Raw genomic sequence first — 24,689 nt, 5'->3', positions numbered from 1 at the left:
GCGTGATATCTCCGGCGAAGGCAACCTCTTTTGCACCGACATCAAAGGAAATGATACTCCCTAGTACTGCTCGGTTCCGTCTCACCGCAGTTGGCGGCTTTATTTCTAAAGCTGCAGTTCTAAATAAAGGGACCACTGGACTAGACGCTTGTGATGGGAAAATGTTCGATGCATAGCACGAGAGAGAACTGCAATATAGCCGGCGATATATGCAGAGGAGCTATGCCGGAAGAAATGAAAATGACTACAATTCCACTCTGTGAAGATGCAATGGTAGCGAAAGCACTTTGCTTTTCGTTTGAGAGCTTTGACTGTCGTGAGCTTTCGCTGCCATTCAATCTTCACAGAGTGGAATGCTTCTCATATATTTGAAGTGTTTGATGATGGGAGTTAATGTGTTTGAATGGACGATTTTGTAAAGGCAATGGTTGATGTTCGATGGAGACTCCTTATTTTGTCAGGGTATTCACGATTGATTTATCATCACTGTGATATACACTCAGTGGTTCTTGGCTAGAATCAAATCAATGCATGTCCGGTGATGCATGGTAGGAGTTAGAGTAACCTTGCAAGCCTAACTGTTCCAACATGTATTGCATGAACCATTTCTTCTCTGACTTAATGTCCGCGCTGAAGTCTCCGTTGATGATCACAGGTGTGGCATCATCAATTCTAACGCGCTGGAAATATTTCAAGAACAACTGTTCTTACCCGTGTGCCTGGGACCTGTCTGGGTCCCACATGTGACAAGAATAGTTCAAGGATGCGTTACAGGTTTCCGAGCCCACAGGGGTATGTGCCGTTGAGCTTGGACCCTTGCTGGACTATCACTGGGTTTGTCCCACATGATGATTTTATTCTGGTGCCGGACGCTTAAAAAACAGCGGAAAGTTAGTCACGTACAGCTTTCGCTGTAGAAAGAGACAATGCGCACGTTGAGATCACGCGCGGTTTGCCTTCGACTACCGCCTACAACTACCGCCAGATGATGATGATGATGATGATGATGATGATTCTGCTCGGTTATGCTGATGATGATCTTTGTTCGTATCCCCTTTGAAACGGGGCAGGGACAACAGGTCCACTAGCCCGCTTTATTTAGTCGAGTTTTACATCTATCGGTACCTACTCTTCTGCCTATCTGATTTCGTCAAGATCGAGATGATTGCTTCAAACCTATTTCATTATATTGTACCATTACGTGCACTTGCAATGACTACGGTTCTGCAGTGACTCCGAGGGCACTGCTAGCCTTTGGATAACACGGTAATTTCAAGGCAGCGCGGCGCGGACAACATAACACTAGAGACTTGCAGTGCGTCCGGTATTCCAGCAAGAGTGGGGGTGTAAATGTGAGCGGCCTGATTGGTGGCGCCGGCTGGTGTTGCAAAGCTCAACCCCACACAGAGTCAGTTACTATATTTTGCTTAGCTGCTGGTGTAAATAGAGAATTTCAGTGCGTCCGATATTCCGGCAAGCGCGGGAGGTTTGCCGGATGAGCGGGGCCGTAAACGTGAGCGGCAAGATTGGTGGCGCCAGCTGGTGGGGCAGAGCTCAACCACATAAACACAGAGCCAGTTACTATATATTCTCTTTAGCTGCTGGTGTAAATTTTCGACAGCGGGGTATAATCGTGTTCACCATTACGCCGCTGCCAAAAATTTGCACCAGCAGCGAAGCAGAATATAGTTGGTTACTGCAATTTTAGCTCTGTGTTTGTCTGGTTGAGCTCTACGCCACCAGGCGGCTGCACCGGTACGGGCGCTCACGTTTACGCCCCCGACCATCCGGTAATCCGCCCAAACAACCCCCGTTTGCCGGAATAGCGGACACGCTTAAGGTCTCTAACTTTCGACAACGGTGTAATCGTCTTTACAACTACGTCGCTGCCGAAAATTTGCACCAGCAACGCAGCAGGATAAAGCAGGTTGCTGAAATTTTGGTAATGTTTGTCTGGTTGAGATCTAAGCCACCAGGTAGCTACACCACTCCGGCCGCTCACTTTTACGCTCCTGCAGGTCCGGCCATTCGCCCAAACCCCCTCCGACGACCGGAGCGAAATCTGTGAACCCGTGCAATCTCGAAGGCGATGACGACGTTTCTCTGACAAAGCTTTGCGCCAGCAGCTGGCGCCGTCGATGCGGCCGCTCTCATTTACGCCTCCTGTAACCGAGTAATCGGCAAACGCCTTTGCATGTACCGGAACACCGGACACCCTATCCTATCTAATGAATGAATGCAGCCAACGTCACCTCATATTTTTCCTATTGCAGCGTACAGCGTCCGTGACCGGTTTCTTCGAGGGCAGAGCCTTTCTCTCCTGTTTCCCAACCAGCCATTGAACATCTGCAGTCAGCCTTGCGTAAAAAAGGAGGCGCCCAGCCCACCTTCCAGCGCACAGCCAACGAACATCTGCAGTCAGCCTTGCATAAAACAGGAGGCCCCCAGCCCATCTTCCAGTACACAGACTTCCCGCATAGCATGGCAGCTACGGCTGCCAAGAGAGATGCTGAGCCTGCCTTCCGCGGGCGTGGCGTTGGAGGGATGCAAGGAGGACATCACTGCAAGGCCCCTGCGGCGACACTTCCCACATCTCTTCACATTCGGCGCCTTCACGCACGACATCCTGCTCTATTAACAGTGTGCCGGCAGTGGTGGTACCTTTTGTATAGTGCGCGTATTATGGGACAGGTACGTGCATTTCATTTTAGCGAAGACCGCTTTTTTCGAACAAGGCTTCAAACACTGTACGTAATAATAAATGACGCCTACAGTGAGGCGTTTACTGTTTATCGATACGAGGCGTTCCATCTTTTGCGGTTGTAATCGTTGGCTGCAGGATTGGGACTGCGATGCCTTATATTGGTTAAAGGAGCACTGACACGATTTCGAAGTCGAGTTAACGTGTGAGATCGATTTATGTGGCCACAAACACATCGTCTGCAACATATGAACGGCGAATATATCTCAGAATATACTTACATTCAATTTTAAAGTACGTGCACGCAGCCAACCGCAACACGCAACACCTCGCGACATCGACATCAAGAAAGGAATGTAGGAAACCGAGAAAACGCTACGTCATGAGTTTGCGCTGCCGTCGGGGCGGGTCCTGCGAGCAAGTTTCTCACGACTGCGATAGTCCCGGTCTTCCTTTTTTCCCCTCGTCGTGACGCTTAACTCTTTCGCCACTGACGGCGGCACAAAAATCGGCTAAAATTTTTTTTGACGCAAGATAACTCATAATGTTAGCTTGAAAGTCTGCATGTTATAAAACGTTGCGCGATATACTAAATCGTTGGCCTGATTTTGAGTTGCAAGCGGTCAGCGCAGCCGACGCTGCAATCGTCTCTGCGAAGCGGCTCGCCAGGCATTACTGAACTTCTTAAAAACTACGGGCTTGTATTGCAGACTTTGAGCATGCTAAATTGCTTGCGATATGTTCTACATCTTCCTTCTATCGTCATCGTCACCCATCATGCACCTCTTCTCTCTTTCTTTCCCTCTTCCCCTTCCCCCAATGCCGAGTAGCTGGCTAAAGGAATATACCTCAGGCCAACCTCTCAGCATTTCGTTTCATTAAACTTCTCTCTCTCTTCTCATCGGTACCAACGGAGCCGGGAGGACTAACTGTATTGTCACTCACGAGCGACATAAATGTGCAGACGTTGATTGTGTAGAATATAGATGCTTTATTACGAGCGGTGGACGTGTCGCAAGAGCCGTCGGCCTCGGATTCGACGGCCAGCGAGCTAGGCCTATATACCGTTTCCCAGCGATCGCCAACTCGCTTGGCTTGCTCGTTGGCTATACCCTTGGCGTCGATAAGCAGCAGAAGCGGTCCGAGTTCGTGCGCGCCGCTGGACGCTTAGAATGGACCCCACTAAAGAGCAGCCAGTTTTGCTCGTTTCATTTCGAGCGTGCCTAGTATACCAGCAACCGGCCGATTTAGAACAGTCCGATGATTTTCCACCAAGACTGCGTGCCCCCAAGCCTGATACTGTGTCGACTTTTACCTCGCCTTGTGACCTGCTCCACGATATGCTTCATTCCCAAACTGCCTTCGACGAATGGCTCGTACTAGTACCGGTTCGTACACATATTTATAGCTGCCGCTAGCCGCACGTTCCGAGTCGCTGCTTTGTAGTGGATCAAATCAAATGTGGTTGGCGACGTCTAATTTGGGGCAGCTAACGAACGCAAGCAGGAAATAGTCGCCGCCGGAGGACGAAAATGAGGACGACGATGATGGTGACAACATAGCAAAGCACGTGTAGGCGTAGCAGACGAAGTGGCAACACGAAGCTCGCGATGGTTCGTGCGCCGGCATGCGTGCGTCACAGTTTTGTGTGATCACGCGTCTAGCTGTGTTTACATTCCTTCTTTGGCCCATCTCGTTGCTCTCTCAAACCGAAACCTGGAATAGTCACTGCAAACAAGGCTCCAAATAATTACGTGTTTTACTCTGAAGCCAATAATGTTTCGTGTCCTGATTACTGGGTCATTAGCTACTTATTGCAGAAGAAAAAACACGATCGAAAATTGTTGTGTCAGTAGTCCTTTAAGCTTCAACTACAGTGAAACGTTGGTCATTTGCATGTAGGTAACATGAAGAAAAGTGCAATGCCTAATCGAGTAGGTTTACCTGCCCACGTGCAACGCAGTGACAATGACATACGCTGTCATGGAGGGCTACGGAATTATATTGAGAACCTGGTGTATTTCAATTTGGGGTTTGCCGAAAACGTTACTAATTGAGAGGGGCCACCCTGCTGGGCCACCCTGCTGGAAGGCCAACCAAAGCATAGTAAAGGTGTTGATGATTTCTGCATTCCCCAGGATACGGCCGCCGTGGCCGAGAATAGAATCTGTGACATCACCAGAGAAGCATCATAGTCACTAACACCAAGAATCCAATTTTAAGTTATTTAGCTAAAAAAAGTTGTGCATATTCCACGCATTTAGGGAATTCGTATTATGCGAAGCATTTTGCAGGCTGTCGAGTGTTGCTCGGGGCTTCGCAAAACGCTACCAAATAGACCAGCATGCTTTTGTAAGTTGACTAGCTGTGTGTGTGGGTCCCGGGATCACAGGTGTGTGACGCCGACAGCACGCCGACGACAGCGTTAAAGACGATCGGATGGCGGCAATGACTTTATTTTTACAACGGCTGTTTGACGCGAGCTTGCCACATGCCGATTGTTGGGCTCTACATAGGTGCAGTGGACGAGCATGAGCGTGAGAAACACGAATTGTAATTTTGGTCAGCGACTTTGTGGTGCACATTCGTAACCACTTATGGCCATACCAGGTGGTGTGTGTCAAAACGAGGATGGCATTTCTGCTGCGGAGAATAAATGTCGATATATGATTAGCGAGTGCGATCATGAAGTCGGCACAACGTGGCACACTTTCTATGTAGCGCAAACGGTCTACGACAAGATTACTTAGAGAAGTTGGCAGGTCCTGGAGATAGTGCAGTCAAACACGACAAATCACAGTGCGAGCAGTCATAAGGAAAGAAGACGAGAAAGAGAGACGAGGAATGCGCGCCGAGTGTTTTTGAAAGAGCGAGCTGGCCTTGTAACGAGAGAATTATGCATTCGACGTGTCAGGCCAGTACAACCTAGACTAGGAGAAGGCCTCGGCACTTCTCCCGTTACGTCACCACACTCAGCCCGTCCGCCTTCGCATGAGGTGCCATCGAAAGAAATAAAAAAGCACAATACTGCAGCATGTTCGAAGTTATACATCCGGAATTTGTTTGCATCCAGTATAAATTTAGCACTGGCGTGACTTAAGGAACTAAGACAAGTTCTTTCCAAGCCAACTTCGGCATTTGGAGAAAAGCGGGCAATGGCCCCCACAAAACAATATGCACTACAGAATTTGGGTCTACAAAGAGGATGCGCCGGAAAAACATTTTTCTTTTTTCAGTCTGTCACAGACAGCTGTACATTTCATATCACACATTTTATTTGGCATTGGTTTCCACTATCACAGAATGGCATTCGAACACACAACACTCACATCAATAAAATATGACCTACATCAACTTCACTAGCCTAATAAGAGAAATCTGCTGAACTTCACAATGTTGTATAATTAAAAGAAAATCGAGAGTAGTCAAGACAACATAACACACAGTTCATATATTGTATGTATTGTATCATACACATTCGCGAAAACAGCACACATCATTTTCACTTGAGGGTAATACACTTTCTCTTTTTCCCATTATTCTTTTCTTTGTTTACCTTCTCGTTTTTGAAGGCTGCGTAATTGTTCAACAGAGTGTTTACTGCTGGATTAAGGATGTTCTTTAACATAGATTCTTGACTGTGACCAGTTGCACAAGTGTCAAAGTCTTCATTGTCACAGAGCAAATACTTCATCACACTTAGAAGTGCAGCTCTCTGATTACTCTCTGCATGAAACATATTCTCATATTCTTTGCCTGTAATATATTCTAGCACAATATTGGTGCACAGCACCACATGAACGACACATGGCTGTGGAAATTTCAAGCCGCCTCTGCTCATATTATCAATCAGCACTTGCTCACTGCGCTCAAGCTCTCTATCAGTAATTGTGAACAGATCACACCAGTCATTGCAAGGCTGGTGCTTCAAAGCAGCATATGCACAGTAGCCAGCGATGTACACCAATGCCGGCATGTCTTTCTGGGGCTTCTTTAGGTCGCAGCTTCATAGCTTTATGTTATATTTGTAAATCAGCATTTCAGCACACGTCTCTTTGCTAGTATCAGTGGATGCTGGTATATCTGGCAAGATCAGTGTGCTCTGGAGGCGGATCTTTGTCTCAGCTTAAAATACCTGTGTGATCGACACATTGTAATGGGACCCACACAGCTTCCGGTACTTTCCAAAGCGAGCTTCGAGGAGACCGGTAAAAGCGTAAAAACGAGCTCCTCCAAACAATATCTTGACACCTCGATCAAGGCGTATGCGGAAAGCGGGAGCCCTGAGTGGGTCGCCTTTGTCAACGCACCTCTATGCACACACCTACTTTTGCAGTCGTCGAGCCAGGTAACAAATGTGTCGAGGAACTGCAGCTGCCCACCATTGATTCCACGTACTGGCTCTTGCCACACATCTCTCACTCTGTGTCTCTTGGCGTTGACGATGCTCCACCATCGCACAATTAGGTCAATGAAATCTGCAGTACCATCTGCAAGCGTCAGATGCGGGGTTTCGCCTCTTATCCTCAAAGCAGATGAAACAAAAAAGTTAAATATATGCAGAGCGAGTTTCACGTTCTGCCTCTCAATATTTGTCGGATTTGATGCTTTGTACGTCAGTCCAAAAGCCCTTTCACAGTATTAATTTGTTCAGCCTCATGAAGCTTTCTGAGCGATGTGAATGAAGCACCCTTTACTTTCTTACTTTCTGCAGTTCAACAGGGAAAAGGTGGGTAATATAGACATTGGTCAGGATTTTTTTGGTTTAGCCAATTGTTTCTGATACATTTCAGCAAATGCACAAAGTCAACAATACGAAAGAGTGGCTGCTGCGGATTAGCTGAATGGGGGTACACAATTTCGAGCTTCTGGGCCTCAGTGAACATAGCCATTACTTTCGGGTTAATGAAATTATTGTCTGTGATGACTGCAACGATATGAAGGTTCGCTTCAAGTCTCAAGACTACTTTTTTTACAGTTTCATGCAGTTCCTCCGCAGTAATTTTTGACACTGGAAGGATGTGTGCAACATCTTTGAACGGTGGCAGGAGAGGCTGCACCATAAATACATGCACTGTCTTAGCAGGTTCAGAACAGTTCGCAGCAGCCCCTGTTATGCTGCCACCCTTGTATTCAAAGAACTGCTGTATGTGTATTTCATCTACCATTAATGTTGCATTTCTTTCATGAGCTTTCAGCAGACTTGCCCTCCTTTTCATATATTTTAGGAAGCCCTTTTTATTTTGCTCCTTTAAAGGACTAACATCATGTGCACCACAGATAGGCTTGATTGTTTCAGTATGAGGCAACACTAACTTTCCACTGCTCCTCAAAAACTTGTAGCCGTGCGGTGAAATAGTGTACAAAATGCTACACAACACCAAAAGTTCCGCAGAGTACCGAACAGCATTATTACTTTTCATGAGGAGATGACACTGCTCTTTGATGAACATCACAGCGCCCACCTTTTCGTCCTCCAGAAGGTCTCCACTTGAAATGTCATCAAGAAGTGAGATCACCATTTTCAGTGCAGCCTTTCCTTTGTCCACTTGTTGTGGCTCTCATTTAGTGCAGTGGTCCTCGACATTAGCCAAGAGCTGAACAAGCACGCGGAAATCGTGGAAATGATCCGGGATCTCAAAATACTTCTCATAAGTAAGACGAGCACCTCTCCAAAACACACGCACAGACATATCCGACGACACAGTCACTGACACCAAAATCTCAGGAGCATCTGCTGTCACTTTGATGTGAGCAAAGAACATGCAGCTTTCGCAAGGTACCGCTGTCCAAAACCTTTTCCCTCCTAGCTTGTGCAGGCGTGAATTGATGTCTTAGAGGCTGTTAACTTTGTTTTCTCGTTCCTCGTTCTTGTGCGCTAAAGCTGACTGCTTTAAGACCCTTTGAAGCTGTTCGTTCTCCACACGTGTTCGCTTTGCATCGGCGTCTTCTCTCGACTGGCGAGAATCCGAAATATATTGCGAGCAGTCGGGAAAGATCGTTAGAATGGCATCAGGCGGAAGCCGGGTGAGCTTCATTTGTACCTCGATGGTCCTTCCGTCGCAGTCCGTGTATATTGATGTACGTAGGTGCTCGAGTTTGAAATGCCGTTCACAAACCCGCGAAACAACCAGCGCCGTCATAATATGAACACACCTTGACACCTGCAAAAATATGACATACGCTTATAAATCTAAGTGCGAGATCTGTGAAAAGCGCATTTTACTGACCCATGAGCCATTCAACGAATGAATATACACACACCATCGCAAACGCACGCGAGCCCACGTGGTTTGCACGTGTAAATAAATGGTCACTTGAAAACGTATTTATATAACAATGGAATATCGTAGTTTTGACTAATACACTTTCATTGTACATTGTTTATATAAATCATCACTGCACGAATTGAAAAGCGAGACTACACTTACCAGCGGATCTTTCAGTTTTGTATCGTGGACAACGTCCCGTCGCACTGCCCGCTGCCATTTTTTCCTTCGTTCGGGATCACTTGGGAACCCAAACTGCCTGACCTTTGACCCGCTGTCGCAGTTTCTTCCACAGTTTGGCACACAACATCGGCCCATGACATCGAACAAGCCGCACGTGTACACAGAGGAATAAAGGCAAAAAAGCGAACCACGTGCAGCGACGTTCTCCTGCGGTGTCTCGACGGCGCAGGATATGCGCGTCACGTACGTCGCGTAACACCTAGGGTGCCTCGATGCCTGCCCGCCACGCCGCCGTTCCAGGGTGGTGACAGCCTTTGTACCGCTCCGCGCCGCCGTTCGGCAGACGCGCCGCCATTTTGGTTCGACGTTGCTGCCCGCTGCACGTGTCTCCCGTGCGGTCGACGAGTTGGTGAGGCGGAATTTTCGTGCTCTCGTGAGCAACCGACATTGAAAACATTTTCGCACACGCTCTTGCAGTGTAACAGTAATCTTATCGTTCACCCGTGGGTGGGTGAACAAGATAAGAGAATGACGGGCTGCTGCGTTCCGCTGTTCACCGGCTCATGGAAAAAAGGACTGCGGACTTTTCGGTTTCCCCGAGACCCTGAGAGAAGAAATGGGAGGCTCAAGTTAAGCGGGAGAAGTGGAAAGTGACTGACACATCTAAGATATGCGAGGTATGTGATCGAAGCTTGCTTGTCGTTTAACGCGTAGCATTTCTTCTTCATACGTGACGTGTACAGAATGTGTCCGCGGTGGCTGTGCAGCCTATGTTTAGTATACAGCCGCAAGTGTTATATCGTTGGATAGCTTATGTCCAGCATAACTACGCTGCGCTCATTAGAGGTTTCAATTAATTACTGCTAGTTAATTGTAAATAAATTGCTGTTTACGCTGCATTATTTAGTCATATATTTTTGGAAAGCCTATGTAGGGAGACTTAGGTGCCTTCGGTAGTTTTCCCTTTACTGTTCTGTCTTGTTTGTTTGCAGCTGCAGGTGCGCATGCTTATGTCGCTCTACTTAGTGCGCGCAACGTGTCGCGACTCAGTGCACCTTCACTGCGATCCTGATAGCAGTACGTGAATAATCGCGGTGGTATAAGCCGAAAGTTCGATGATGCGAATTTGTTTCAGCATCCCAGTAAATAACCAAAATGTTAGCAGTGATCAGCTCGGTGGTGTCAATATGACACTTTCGTGAATATTCCTCTGCATGATAGTTCAGAAGAGCCTGTCCCGCTTATTCTGTGTGCTTGCATGTGTGGTCTGCTTGTCTCTAAGATTGCTTCCGTGTTAACATTTTCTAGCGTCACTTTGAGCCTGACCAGTACGAAAATGCTAGACAAGACGGGCGGCGGCTGCTGAAGTCTACTGCAGTTCCGACTCTCTTTGATTTTAGACGTAAGTAATGATTTCTTGTGAGTCACTGTGTTGCTTCCAATTACAAGCGTTATGCGTATTGAATATGAATGCCTTTATTTCTCCATGCAGCGCAACCGAAATGCAGGAAACCTCCTGTGAGGCGACGAAGTTTAGCTGATTCTGCAACTTCAGCTACCGAATCATTTCAGTCGACAGATATTGCCTCACCCGGACCTTCGTCTCCCAACGATCAGGAGCTAGACACAGGTGAACTCTGCATCAGCGATAGCACAGAAGAAGAGGAACAGGAGGAGCACTGTGACATCCTGGATGTTGACTCACTGTCAACAAGCGAAATGCGGAAAGCTCTCCAGGACATGCAGAAGAAAAACTCTCAGCTTAAGGAAAGTCTGTCTGTCGCTAAAAAGAAGATGAGGACTGCTACGAGGCAAGCAGCCAAGCTGGAAACAAAGGTCACAATTTTGACTGCCAACTTGAAATATCTGAACGAAGACCAGAAGACAGCTCTAGAAAGGCAGGATAGAACATGCCGCACGTGGAGTGCCGGCACAGTAAAAAAGGCATTGCAACTCAAGTTCGCCTGTGGAAGTACAGGTTATGACCTCCTCATAGAGCAAGGCTACCCCCTGCCATCACGGCGCACACTATGTAGAAGATTGCAGCATCTGTCTTTCAAGCCTGGCGTGCTGCATGAAATATTGTCTGCAATGCAAACAAAAATATCTTCAATGAAAGATATCGAAAAAGATTGCATACTATTTCTTGATGAGATGGAAATCCGGAGTGGGATAGAACTTGACCGTGGCAACGATACTCTGCTTGGAATGATAACATTGCCTTCATCTGACCAGCCAGCAAAGCATGCGCTTGTCTTTAGGGTGGGTGGCACAAATACCCGTTGGAAACAAGTAATTGCTTTTCATTACACAGGTGCTTACGTCAGTGGAGATGTGCTCAAGGACTTCGTATTCCACCTTATCAAGCTCTGCACAGACATTGGCCTTCGTGTGCGGTGTGTCACTTCTAACATGGCAAGCTCCAACCGCGCGATGTGGAGGTCACTGAACTTAAGCAGCTCTCGCAACGCTGTTACAGTGTCCAGTGTGCCGCATCCCTTCATAAGCAACGAGACACTACATTTTATGCCAGACCCTGCCCATGTGCTGAAGAACGTGAGGGGACATTTTGTTCGGAAAGATCCGATGCACCTGAGTAGCGAGATAGTTTCACGGTTCAACTTACCGACAACTGAAATAACTGTTGAGCACGTTGAGGCTCTTTTGAACTTAGATAGCGATCAGCTACAAGTTGCACCTAATTTAAACCATGTGCATGTGTCCACTGGGCACTTTACAAAAATGAAAGTAGGAATAGCTGTACAATTATTTAGAGTCGCCTGCAGCTATTCGGTATTATATCGAGCAGCGGCTACTACCCCCTGAAGCTGAGACAACTGCGTGGTTTCTTGAACTGATCTGTAAGTGGTACTCCCTGATGACAGCTCGCCACCCAGTTGTGGCTCTTAGCTTCATGAGTGAAGAGAAATACAGGGAAGCAATTTCAGTGCTAAACCTCACTGTTGAGGTCATTAATAGCCTAAGCATTGGTGTGAAGAAGGTATGGAAGCCATGCCAGGCAGGTGTTGTTATGTCGACGAATGTTATTTTGCAGCTGCACATTTTTCTCCTGAAGGAATGTGGATACAAGTTTGTATTAGCAGGACGGTTTGCACAGGACTGCCTGGAGAACTTATTCTCTGTTATAAGAATGCTGAAACCAGTCCCAAGTCCATATGACGTGAAAAATGCCATAAAGATTCTTTCCGTGAGCCAGTTCTTGAAAGTGCCAAAATCCACCACTTATGACACTGATGACAGTGAGTGCCTCGTAGACATTTTTTCTGCGGAAATTAGGCACGTACAGCAAGAAGTCCCAGTTGACGTAAATGATTTTGATCTTGAAGATCTTGAGCCTCTTTCTCATATTGAAAGCAACATTGTGGCCCATCTATCAGGGTTTCTGTTGAGGCCACTGCTGTTAACTGTAACTTCTTGTGCTGTGTGCACAAATGCGCTTACTGCAGAAGAAGTAGGAGAGGAACATGCTCTTGTACAAATGAAGGAATATGTGAGTGGTGGAAGGAACCTTACTTACGTTAGTCGTGGAGTACTGAGACTCGTTGAAAGCTGGGATAGTTCCTTCAAAAAGTTTTCTGAGGAAAGTGACATATGCCGATTGAAAAGCCCCATGAAAACTTTGAGGCGCATCCTGGAAGAATGTGTACCTCCTTTTTCGGTGCACTGCAGTGACCACCCCACTCTGAACAAAAGACTACTTGAGCGCTTTGTAACGCTCAGGCTACGCATCTATTTGCGTTGGCTGATGCAGCCTGATGATTCATGTGACGGATATGGCAGCAAGACAGTCACTGGTGCTAACCTTGAATAAAATTTATTTTGCAAAGTCTATATACATTTTCGCAAGCTACCTGTCTTCTGTAAACCTCACTCAGTGCATGAAACGACCGCTGTTATTAAAAACACATTTAAACCTCCGCATTTGCTTTAGAGATATGATTATGCAGAGTGCTATTATGCCACCAATACACTAATTGGAAGCTCAAAATTGTAGCTCATGTGTAATCTAGACTCATCGTGTACAGGATCACTGTGAAATAAAAATACGGCCGAGACTCTGTGATATAAGGCCGTGAACTGCTGTTAAGCGCAGCAAACGAAACATGTGCTTCAAAGTTTCGAGGGAGCCTACCAACACGGGAACAGAAAAGCGTTGTGTAATTTCACAAACGGTTTTGTCAAAAAAATTTTCCACCGTCCAAACGAAATAATATTGCGACAGTGAAAACTCAATTAACATTCCGACTCGCCAATCGCCTCTCCTCGTAACACCGCAGCGCTCTGCCAACATGACTACTGTGCTTTTTTACAACAGAATATGAGCTCTGCATTTCAGCACGAAAGCATAATTCCACACATGCCAGAAATTTTCAGCTTCCGATGCGATTGGTGAGAATCCTGCGCTCTGCAACGATAGCTCGGCGGGCGCGCGAGGCGCTTCTTCAAACCAAAGTGGCGGCGCCGCGGGGCTGTCACCACCCTGAACGGCGGCGCGGCGGGCAGGCATCGAGGCATCCTAGTAGCACCTAGCACCTAGCGCCATATGCTGCTAAAGGGCGACACCACGCGCAGTGGAACGGCTAGGGAAGAGTGGGGTGACGTCAGAGGATAGGTGCGGGCGAGTGCGGACGTAGTCTAGGTGGTTCTGGTCAGGCCGTCGGCGGTGCCCAATTCCACGCCCCATAGGGTTGCGCCCTCCGGATATAGATCGCGGGTCTTCAAGGCTATGCTTTTGGCGGAAGCAATTCCGGGAGCCGGAAACGCCATAGGCGTCAGCATTTCAACATCGTCCATAAAAAAAGGCTATCGCGGCTTAGCGTTCAAAGCTTTAGGCTGCTGTGCTTAACGGCAGAGGTTTGGGTTAAGCATCGGTCGCACATTCTTCTTATTAAAACGAGTCGAGACAGGAATCCCTCTCTATATAACCTGCCTGCCTACTACCGCAAAGCGCCAAGTACGAGGTAACGAATGCTTCTCATTAAAATGTGCCACTTACCCATGAAGGGTGATAGCATTGACCACGAAAGCAATGCTCAGCGCTGCGCTAGAACTACTGCGGTCTGACTTTGAGCTGGTGCGATATGCTGGCGTGACACAGCAGGCAAGGCAACTCCTCCTGAGCAGACGGAGCAGCATCGTCCCAAAGCCCCATTCACACTAGCAGGAACATTTCCCTGCCGCGCAAAGTACATTTTCTGCTTGCCGATATCGTCGTCGACTAGAAAATCTACATCGCGTGACAGGACAATGCCCTCGGCGCGCGAATCGGTCCGAGACCTATGTTCGTCGCCGGAAAACAAACACCGCGTTTGTCGCAAGCCAATCAGAACACAGGAGCTTTGCCTTGTTGGCTGGTCAAATAATATTCGTTAAAAAAGCCGGAACGGAAGGCGTCATATCAAGCCGCAAGAATTGGACGGCGACAAGTAGCTAAGTGACATATCGAAATGTACATCGGTTAGCAACGTATCGTGAGGATCATGTGCTAACTTTACAAACAAAACCCTCAGAACCGGCTTCTACATGATGTTGCGAAGCAGTACAGGTACACCAAAAAGATGCTTGCGTGGCCAGGAGGGTTCCTCGCACCAGAAGAGCGCACCAAGCTGCTCAAGAAGCCACACAGTCGAGCAGACGTTGTATTGTGAAAAAATGACACGTAGAATATGTCGTAGACGAAGATGTTCTGCAGCACACGCTGTATAGAAAACGAATTCTCAAAGTTCGTCGTGAAGGCGGTACACCTTCTTGGACATCGCCTCCTTCATGTACCGGAACGCAACACGCAAGCACTGACTACCTCCAAAGGGGCACGGCCCTTACGCCATCATTTATAAAATCCTTAGGAGAAATTCAAGATTATAGCAAACAATCTGCAGCACCACAAATTACGGAACACACATTAGTGGATACGCGTCATTTTCAAATAGAAACGACGGAGGGCACTGGCGACGATGCTTGCAGAAGATCGATGCATACACCTAACGGTCTTGGTCGGAAGTTCCCAGAAAGCGGTCGTGACGTAGTCATCCTTCTTAGGTTGGATGGAGAATGCCTATTCCTGTGTGATTATATCCCTGGTCCAAGAGAAGATGTATCCCTATCACCAGAATGCCAAGATAAGAGTAACGAAACACCTGCATTGCCCTTCTATACGACATACGTATCCCACGCTGACACACAACTTCACATTCGCTTCTGGCAAAGGAAGAATAGTAAGCCGCAAGATTACCATATAAAACAATTTTTTTAATGACAGTATCGCCTCAAGGCCGAAGCATTGCGTTCGAAGTCTTCGGACGATGTTATAGCTATAGGCGGACGCGACATACGTGAATGTGCCAAAATTTGTGGCACGATCTTTAACACACAGTGTAGGGAATGACATTGCACAGGCTATGCTGAGCTGTCCGTAAACAGCGGCGCCAATGAAATTACATCACTCTTAATGTCAGAGCTGAGACTATGCAGCAATTGTATTAGTCTGCTAAGAATGAAGATAAAAGGCGAGCGGTGTGAAAGTACTGTTTCATGACATTTGTTTGCGAGCTGCCATTCTGAAAAATAATCTGAGTAATAGTTTATTCCTGGTCTAAGCAGATTTAGCGGTTGAATACTATATCACTCCCTAGCGTATATGGAATAGGTAAACAAATAGCATACATATACATAAATGCCCTTCAGGAAACGTAGCAACAGGAAGTGGACGTGGAAAAGTCCTAATGGAAAAACATGAAATGAAATGGATTTCATATTCTGTGCCCACCACAGCATAGTGCAGGATGAACAAGTTTTAGGTATGGTAAAGTGCAGTGATCATAGGCTAGCGGGTTTCAGGATTTCCCTCAATATGAAAAGAAAAAGAGCGAAATTCGTCAAGAACAACAGGCCAACCGAGACCTAGTTAGGGTCAAAGAAGAAAACTCAGGCTCGTGCTTGCAAGCAAATATGCAGCTTTCGAACACATAGATTAAGATGACATAGAGATTATAAATGAAACCTTAACTACGCTGGTTTCAGCAGCAGCAATTGAAGTGCGAGGTTAGGCATCAAAACAACCAGTAGGTAAGCTCTGATGATGATGATGATGATGTGTGGTGTTTTATGGCGCAAGGACCAGTTATGGCCAAAGAGTGCCATGGCACGTGGTGATGTTAACGATGTATTGCAGATGGTATGGACAATTATTCCGAGGGACTCCGAAATAATTTGGACCACCTGGGGTTGTTTAACGCGCACTTAAATTTAAGTACCACGGGTGTTTTCGCCTTTCAACCCTGTCGAAATGCAGCCACCGTGGTCGGGACTTGATCCTGCGACCTCGTTCTTAGCAGCAACACAACACCATAGCCACTAAACAACCACCGCCGATCGCGAAGTGTTTGTAACGATAAAGGAAGCATGCTTACGACGTCGAACTCAAAGTAAGTTAACAAATCAATATTTTATGCCATTTAAGGGAACAAATACGGTCGTAGAAGTTTTTCAACTGTCATTTGTAGCTTCATTATTTGGAGCGTGTCTTGCACCTCACAATTGCAGAGGTTTTGCCGAATTGGCAGGTTAGTGCTTTTTTCTCCGCTCACAAAATGCCTCGATCAAATTTAGTTATTGTGGTTCGGGCTCCAGTGTGAGTGGTCATCACCGCTTTAACATTATAGAGAGCAATCAGCTGAGACTAAACAACGCAAAGACTCAACAAATGTACACGAGCGTGCGCGAGAGAAGTCCTAATTTGCCAATACTCGACGTGTGCAGCGGTGCCCTCTGACCTTAGTTATGTTGCTCTAAGCACGAGAAGACATCGGTATGAATGAGCCTGGTCCCTGCACTCGCGTCTTGATCTTGGTGCAGAAAGAAGCAGCACATTGGCTTATTAATGCACAACAAAAAGCACAGTGCGTACAAAGCTCCAGCGCAGAGCGCTTACGAAGCTATATTTGACACGTAACAATCACTGAGCGTTTGTATTGGAGCGAGACGAGCTAAACAACTATCTAAACCAATCTACAACAGCGGGAACCAGCTGACGCGTTTTTATGCGTTTCTAGCTTTATTGTGCGTTTTTAGAGGTGCTGCCTGCTGGTGTTTCGTGTGTCTGTTTTTTGATCTTTTTGCATTTTCGTCTTAGTTCGTTTAACAGAAATTTGCAAGAGCGACACCAAATATTTCATCCACCTCAGCCGCTGAGTTGCTTCCCACGGTTTTGAAGGGAAGTGGTACAATTTGATGCCGACATCCCCTTCACGGTTGTGGCAATCCTTAACGCAATGCTATCTGCGTTCGTTCTTTTTGTTCATACTTCTCACGGAGGAGCTGCCGAAAGGCCGCGGTGAATCCATTGCAATATTAGAAAAAGAGGCTTTCAGGCGGGCCTGAGCGCAGTACGGACAATAGTGAAATGTCGGAGAGGGCCTACTTGCATGTTCTCACCGCCGCTTCAAGGTGGCGCGACATGTACAGCCAAACAAGGGTGCCTTGATGCCAGCACCACAGTTCAAGGTGGAGACAATCCCGCAGGCGCCGCCATATTGAATCCCACGAGCTCAGACTCAGTTATACGCTTGCGTTCATAAATACTGTTACTCGCGGCGCGCTTCCAAGCGTTTTGGTTTGATGAGGATTTTTTTTTTTTACGGTATCGCATCTGCACATCTTTATAACCATTAACCGTCAACAATACGAGGGTCAAAGACATAAATGTATGGGGCAGGGAACATGTCCCAAGTTGCCTAAATCAACCACATTTCATATGCATATGTTTGAAAGACGCATGATTTTTTTGCGCTTCGTTGCTTGGTATATCAGGATTCCGAACTCCTGTGTGTGGAAGTTCTTTTTTCTTTTTCGCTGTTGTATTTTGGTTTACACGTCACGCCTCCTTTACCGTAGCCAGCCACTCGCACACGGCGGTTAGTTTCATTTGCATTTCTCGTACTCTTTGCGTTCGTTGAAATTATTTGACGATATCTACGCGCAATTTTCCTTTTTTGCTCACAAAACTGTGTGCTGACACGATTAGGCTGGTGTAAAAATAACTGTGATGTAAAAGTAAGGTTTAATTAGTGCTGTAAAGAAACATGTAACGCAACTGGTCAGTGTCAATCTTGCGTAGTACACACAAGAAACCAAAAAATGCACAAAATACACGTATCCAGCTTTTCTGGACACGTAACAACTAGCGCCCCAAGTGGCCCCGGCATGAAGCTAGCTCGTTTTCAATGGAACGAGCGGGTTCTTCGTGAAAAACGAAAGCTGCAGGTCGATTATTGAAAAAGGCAGGTGACAGACATGTTCTGGAAGACAATCCACACGAGCGAAATGCAGTGATCACTCTCTGGAAAGCAAGAATTTTGTTCCCAGAGTGGCTAAAGATTCAGCAATGGAATCCTATGGAAACAACGAAAATTTGTACTCGATTTTCGAGACAAAAACGCTAGCTGTGATAAAACTACGGCGTCTATCGTAAAAGTCGCTGCAGCGTATGTAGTCAGGAGACTCGGCTTTCGTTTGATGCCTATCTCAACTCTCTACACGTGGCTTAGCACTGTTCCCAAAAGCAATTTTTGGCACACAGTCGTGCAATTTAGTTCACGTGGTATATATAAAAACCCGAGCGTGTCAATTGCGCAAACGTTGGAATCCGTAGCCGATTCGTTTAATCACTCGTACCTATCGTTTTATGTCATGCTGGGACCGAATCTTATAGCGGTTCGGAATACGAACTGTTCGCTTCGCCGCTTGCGTCACTAGATGTGCCACTCCCAAGCCGGTGGTGGAAGAAGGGGATGACGCGACCAATAGATGAGAGGGTGCCACCTCTGAAGTGTACGTTATTATATAACGAGCTAATTGATGAATTGCAAAATTTTTCTGCTTGGTAAATAAATGTAAAATATAATTTAAATATTATACGCCAAGTTCTGAAATATAAACTGTTCTGCTGGGCGTTTACTCAATGCAGAAGTAGTTTATTAATGTCATTCTTTTTCATTCTCAGCCGACAGGCGGTATCGCTAGTGTAAATGAGTTGGCAGAGCGCAGCGCCATGTCGTCTGCTACCAGGAGCTCGCACGATGCACGCAACACGAACGCACTGCCAGCACTTCGTAACTAGCGAGCACCACAAAACCGTGAACTGGTTCTTAGGGACACCTTTACTAGCCGACTATATCAGTTTTCCTTCTTTTTTCGCCCTTCGTCATCGGTTCGGACATGACTCGCTCGCCGCCGCGCTGCCGCTATTCCTGCGATCTGCCCCACCGCGCGTGGCGTCATAGAAGCTATTGAACTTGAAATCGAACATTACGATATACGGGCCTTGCATTGTCTGCGCGAAGTAAAATCGAAGAGTGTGGTGGTGACGGTGCGTGCTGTGCCGTGAAATTGAGGAACAAAGTGTGGCACTCCCGAACTAGAGAAAAAAGGGCAGCCAAAGAAGAGATCTCCACAATATCTTCCCATCCTGACTGTATAGTTTTATCAGCCGAACGAAGGAAGCGCTGAACCAGGCTAGGTTAAAGCCTTCTGATCGCTGAACGGCGATCTGCGAGATATTCACGCTCGCGATAGCACTGGGAATTCGATCTCACCACGCAAAGATCTTTGCATTGGCTTTGAAGCGGAGGTCACGGCAAAGCTGACCCAGCCCTTCTACCGGCCAACACAGTAATCGCGAGAGCAACTTTGTGGACAGTGTCGGCAGCAAAAATCTAGGCCATTCCGATGAATGCTTCGCGTCCGACCGACCTTTGGGATCTGCAGGCCGGTGGCGATGAACCGCAGCGCGCAATATTCCTTCCTTTGAGTGTAATGACCACTGGTACACTTGCACACGAGTCTCCTCCATTTGATAGCGTAGACTGCAAAAGGTCTAGTTAGAAAGCTGGCAAGGGCGGCGCAACTCATTATCCGTCACTTCGAACGCGTATCGCATTTCCAGCCGGGCTCGATACCGAAAGAGCAACGCCAAGCAGACGGTGAAGGCAAGTAATAGCCTCCAAAGCAACCAACGCACGTGCGCGCGACGCCTGCGTGTCTCCGGGTTCGCGCGACCGGCGCGCGCGACCAGGGTCGCAAGCCAACAGCCAAGCTGCAGCAACGGAACCCAAAGCGGACTACCCCTTTGCCGGTTCCTACAAACGGTTCGCTTTGAAGGTGATTGACAGATGCGTGACGTATTCATAAATGGCGATACCGCCCTGCTGCCTCAACCAGTGACGTAACCAAAATTTTGGCCAATCAGGTTAGGCCAAACGAACGGTTCCTCAACCGAACCGTTTTAAGATTCGGCCCCTGCGTGCTTCAATTTTTTTACCGCCACGTAGGACTGAGTTCGACAGTCTTCCACCAGATGGCGGAAACACAAAACTCAAGATTTGGTTTCAGTTGCTTTTTCAGGAGGGCTCTTCAAATGTTATATTTTCTATTTTTACTTTCTAAATCATGGTCTTGGCTTGTAGCGCGAAGTGAACACGGACACAGAAAGGAGCAGACAAACATACCCGCCGTGGTTGCTCAATGGCTATGCTGTTTGGCTGCTGAGCACGAGTTCGCGGGATCGAATCCCGGCCACGGCGGCTGCATTTCGATGGGGGCGAAATGCGAAAACACCCCTGTACTTACTTAGATTTAGGTGCACGTTAAAAAACCCCAGGTGGTCGAAATGTCCGGAGTACCCCACCACGGCGTGCCTCATAATCAGAAAGTGGTTTTGGCACGTAAAACCCCATAATTTCTAAACGAGCAGACAGAACGAGCGCTAAACTCTCAACTAAATTTTTATTAGAACGAAGAACATATATATAGGTGATTGCAAAAACGGCAGCATAAGAACATGACAAGGTAAAAAACATCAGTTACACATATCAGGAGGTATGGAAGTCAAAGAAGGAAACAAAAAAAGATTTCTTCAGATTAGTACACGTATTGCGAAGGTACTGAAATTCGCAATCTAACGGAGACAACGAAGCATAGCTAACGCAAGTGTATCCTAATCTTTTGATGTGGAATGCCTTGATAATTTCCCGTGTAATTTGGCATTTGTGTCTGGAAAGAGTTTTTGTGTCTTCAAAGAAAGGTTTACAACCACAATTGAAACAGTGTGACGCTAAATGTGATGCATTAGGATTGCAATTGTGGTTGTAAACCTTTCTTTGAAGACACAAAAACTCTTTCCAGACACAAATGCCAAACTACACGGGAAATTATCGAGGCATTCCGCATCAAAAGATTAGGAGACACTTGCGTTAGCCATGCTTCGTTGTCTCTGATAGATTGCGAATTTCAGTACCTTCGCAATACGTGGACTAGTCTGAAGTAATCTCTTTTTGTTTCCTTCTTTGATTTCCATACCTCCTGATATGTGTAAGTGATGTTCTTTACCTTGTCATGTTCTTATGCTGCGGTTTTTGCCATCACCTATATATATGTTCTTCGTTTTAATAAAAATTTAGTTGAGCGTTTAGCGCTCGTCCTGTCTGCTCCTTTCTGTGTCCGTGTTCACTTCGCGCTACAAGCCAAGACTATGTTACCGTACTAACTCACCCAACTGTCTATCCTCTTGCATTACATTCCTAAAACATAGGAATGGGTTGGTTATTTCTTAAGTCATCGCTTTTATTATCAGATTTTATTCTTAGGACTGCATAACAACAAGCACACGCATATCTTTGTGTTGCGTTAAAGATACTATCGTGCCTTGTAGCATGGACGTACTCAGGATTTCTGGACATTGCACCTTCACCATCCTGTGGAACTTCACGGCAATGCACATGTCTAACTGAATGAGCAAAATTTTAAACACTTTCATTTCTATATAATTGCCGAGTATCAACAAACAGGAACTGTTAGCGCCAAAAGGGTAGTCTTTTGTAACAAATCAAATGCATTTATGGAACTTAGTCGAAACATTGGTGGGGCGTTGAAGCAGTGTTTTGGTTGGGGATGGGCGATTATGTCACACGACAGGAGCAAATGGTCTTGCACTCTCTCAGCCGAGGGCACATTGACTTGAAGATGCGCGATATTTAAACCGTAAAGCGTTTTATTACAGCTGGAGTTTTGAACGGTAATAGCAGAGCGAATGTCATTCAGCCTGTTCGCATGCTTTTTTGTGTGTGTGAGGAAACAGGGCAGGAGAGGGGAGTGTATGTGAGTGTGCACACCTTGAGTGTGGGTGCTTGTGTACCTGTACTTGCGTGTGCGCGCGGGTTTGTGTCTCGGTATTTGAATATGCTTGCGCACAAGTGCGTGTATGCGTGTGCGAGCATACGCATGTTTTTCGCGCGTGCAGTATCGTGTGCGTGCTTGTGTGCATGCGTGGCCGCGTGTAAAATGTGAATGCAGGCGAGCATGTGTCGTATCTCTGTGTGTGCGTTTGTGTGAGTGTGCGCGAACGTGTGTGTGTGTGTGTGTGTGTGTGTGTGTGCGTGTGCGTGTGCGTGTGTGCGTGTGTGCGTGTGTGCGTGTGTGTGTGTGTGTGTGTGTGTGTGTGTGTGTGTGTGTGTGTGTGTGTGTGTGTGTGTGTAAGCGAGATAGCGAGCCTTTCCCCGCTTACGCCTACTCTTGCGGATGAATGGGATATAGAGTTTATTGAAACCCATATTTAAATCTACGAGACAAGAGTGAGTGACATTGTAATTAAAGCACTATCCCTTTCTAAAAGCGAAATCAATGCAAAAAGAAGAAAACGCAGTTCCCTTCCACTCTGTGAAGACGTATGACTAGCGAAGCTGTATGTGTAGCTTTAGCTGTGTAGCTTTAGCTCGAGTGCTGCTGTCTAAATACATCTAAAAGGAGAATTCGTTTTTCTCGGCAACCACTGCACCAAATTTGACGAGGTATGTTGCATTTAAAAGAAAAACATAATATCTAGTGACAGTCGGTCTCGAATTTGTGAGTTAGGTCGTCAATCTTTTATTAAAAATTGGCAAAAATTGAAAATTTTCATAAAACGAAACTATCAAGTTTACAACTCTGTAACTCAACCACTAAGAATGATAATGAAATTCTGTGAATTGCATCTAGTAGTACATCTAAAGCGGACAAAATTGATATGTTACACATGAATATAAAAAAATTTAATCACAGGGAAATACAACTTTTGCAAAACCATTGTAACCAACGTAACAAATTCACGTAACATGTAAAATGACATATTGAATTTGTCCGCTTTGAATGATCTAATGGATGCCATTTACAGAACCGCGATATCAGTTCTTGATGCAGAGCTATGAATTAGTAAACTTCGTGCTTTTATTTTTTTCAAACGGTGAAATATTTGAAAATCGTTTCAAGAAAATTCAAGCCCTAAATCGAAATTCCGCTTCCAACAGTCACTAGAATTTAACTTTCTCTTTCAAATGCAACAAATTTCATCAAAATCGGTCCAGTGGTTATCTCATAAAAACGTTTTTGCCTTTTACATGTATTTGAATAGGCCGCGTCGGAGTTGGGCCCGAGCTAAAGCTTCCTCTTAACGCCTGCGTCCCCTTGCGCCGTGGGTCGGTCCAGCATAGTACTATATTCGGGATTTTGTTCTACACGCGGACACGATAGCGGGGAAAGTAGCCCTTAAGAGCAAGCTTTAGCTCGAGTGCTCGTATATAAATACATGCGAAAGGAGAATTCGTTTTTCTCGGCAACCACTGCACCAAAGTGGACGCGGTTTGTTGCGCTTTGTTTCGAATTTTTTATTTACGTCATGATTTGTTTACTAAAAATTGGCAAAATTCGCAAATTTCCGGAAAGCTAAACCGTCAAGCTTACAACTCTGTGTTTCGGGAATGAAAAATGATATCACAATTCTGTACATTGCATCTAACAGCACATCTAAAACGTACAAAATTGATATATTTATTTATTTATTTATTTATTTATTTAGAAAATACTGCAGGCCTTGTAGTGGCCCTTGCAGGAGGGGCAGAAATACAGAAAAAGACAACAACAAGGAAATGCAAGAATACATGAGTAGCAAAACAGTAAGAGTAAAAAAAACAGTAACAGTAAAAAAAAAATTTAAACAATTTCAGAAACACTGCAACAAAACAAGATAAAAAGGAGCAAACAACACTTTTCAACTGTCGCATGTTCAGCTTTCAACGCATTCAATGCTGTCTGTGTCAATAAGAAGCGATATGGGCAAGTTATTCCATTCGGTTATTGTGCGAGGAAACAAGGAATATTTAAAGGTGTTGGTCCTGGCAAAATACGGAGTTAATGACTTGGCATGCCGGTGCCTTGTTAATCGCCCTGTTAGTGGTTGTATGTATTGCTGCGGATTAAGAGATAGCCGATTATTCTGAAGCAGATAGAGGAACTTAATCCTTTCAATCTTCCTCCGCAATTTTAGTGTTTGTATATTATTCATTTTCATTAAGTTTGAGGGAGAGTCTGTTGGACGGTATTTAGAAAATATAAAGCGCACAGCTTTTCGCTGAATTTTTTCTAATGCATCGATGTTGCGTTTCGTGTGCGGGTCCCAAACAATTGCCGCATATTCTAGTGTAGGCCTT

General features: G+C 46.0%; 1 protein-coding gene across 3 annotated transcripts in view; it reads left to right on the top strand.

The window, feature by feature from the left end:
* LOC126538522 (uncharacterized) overlaps positions 1–24,689 on the top strand; it is an 87,712-nt gene that overhangs the window by 7,524 nt on the left and 55,499 nt on the right. The window contains exon 2 of one of the 3 annotated variants that reach the window (XR_011893060.1): positions 2,274–2,798. The exons of the other annotated variants lie outside the window; for them this stretch is intronic. The gene's annotated coding sequence lies outside the window, so the exon portion shown is untranslated. Of the gene's footprint in view, positions 1–2,273; positions 2,799–24,689 lie in introns of those variants that run through there. 3 annotated transcript variants of the gene reach the window in all.

The sequence above is a fragment of the Dermacentor andersoni genome, chromosome 3, assembly GCF_023375885.2.
Source record: "Dermacentor andersoni chromosome 3, qqDerAnde1_hic_scaffold, whole genome shotgun sequence".
In the NCBI taxonomy this organism is placed as follows: Eukaryota; Metazoa; Arthropoda; class Arachnida; order Ixodida; family Ixodidae; genus Dermacentor; species Dermacentor andersoni.
The sequence above is the reverse complement of the archived record's forward strand: the minus strand, read 5'-3'. Positions and strand labels throughout refer to the sequence as shown.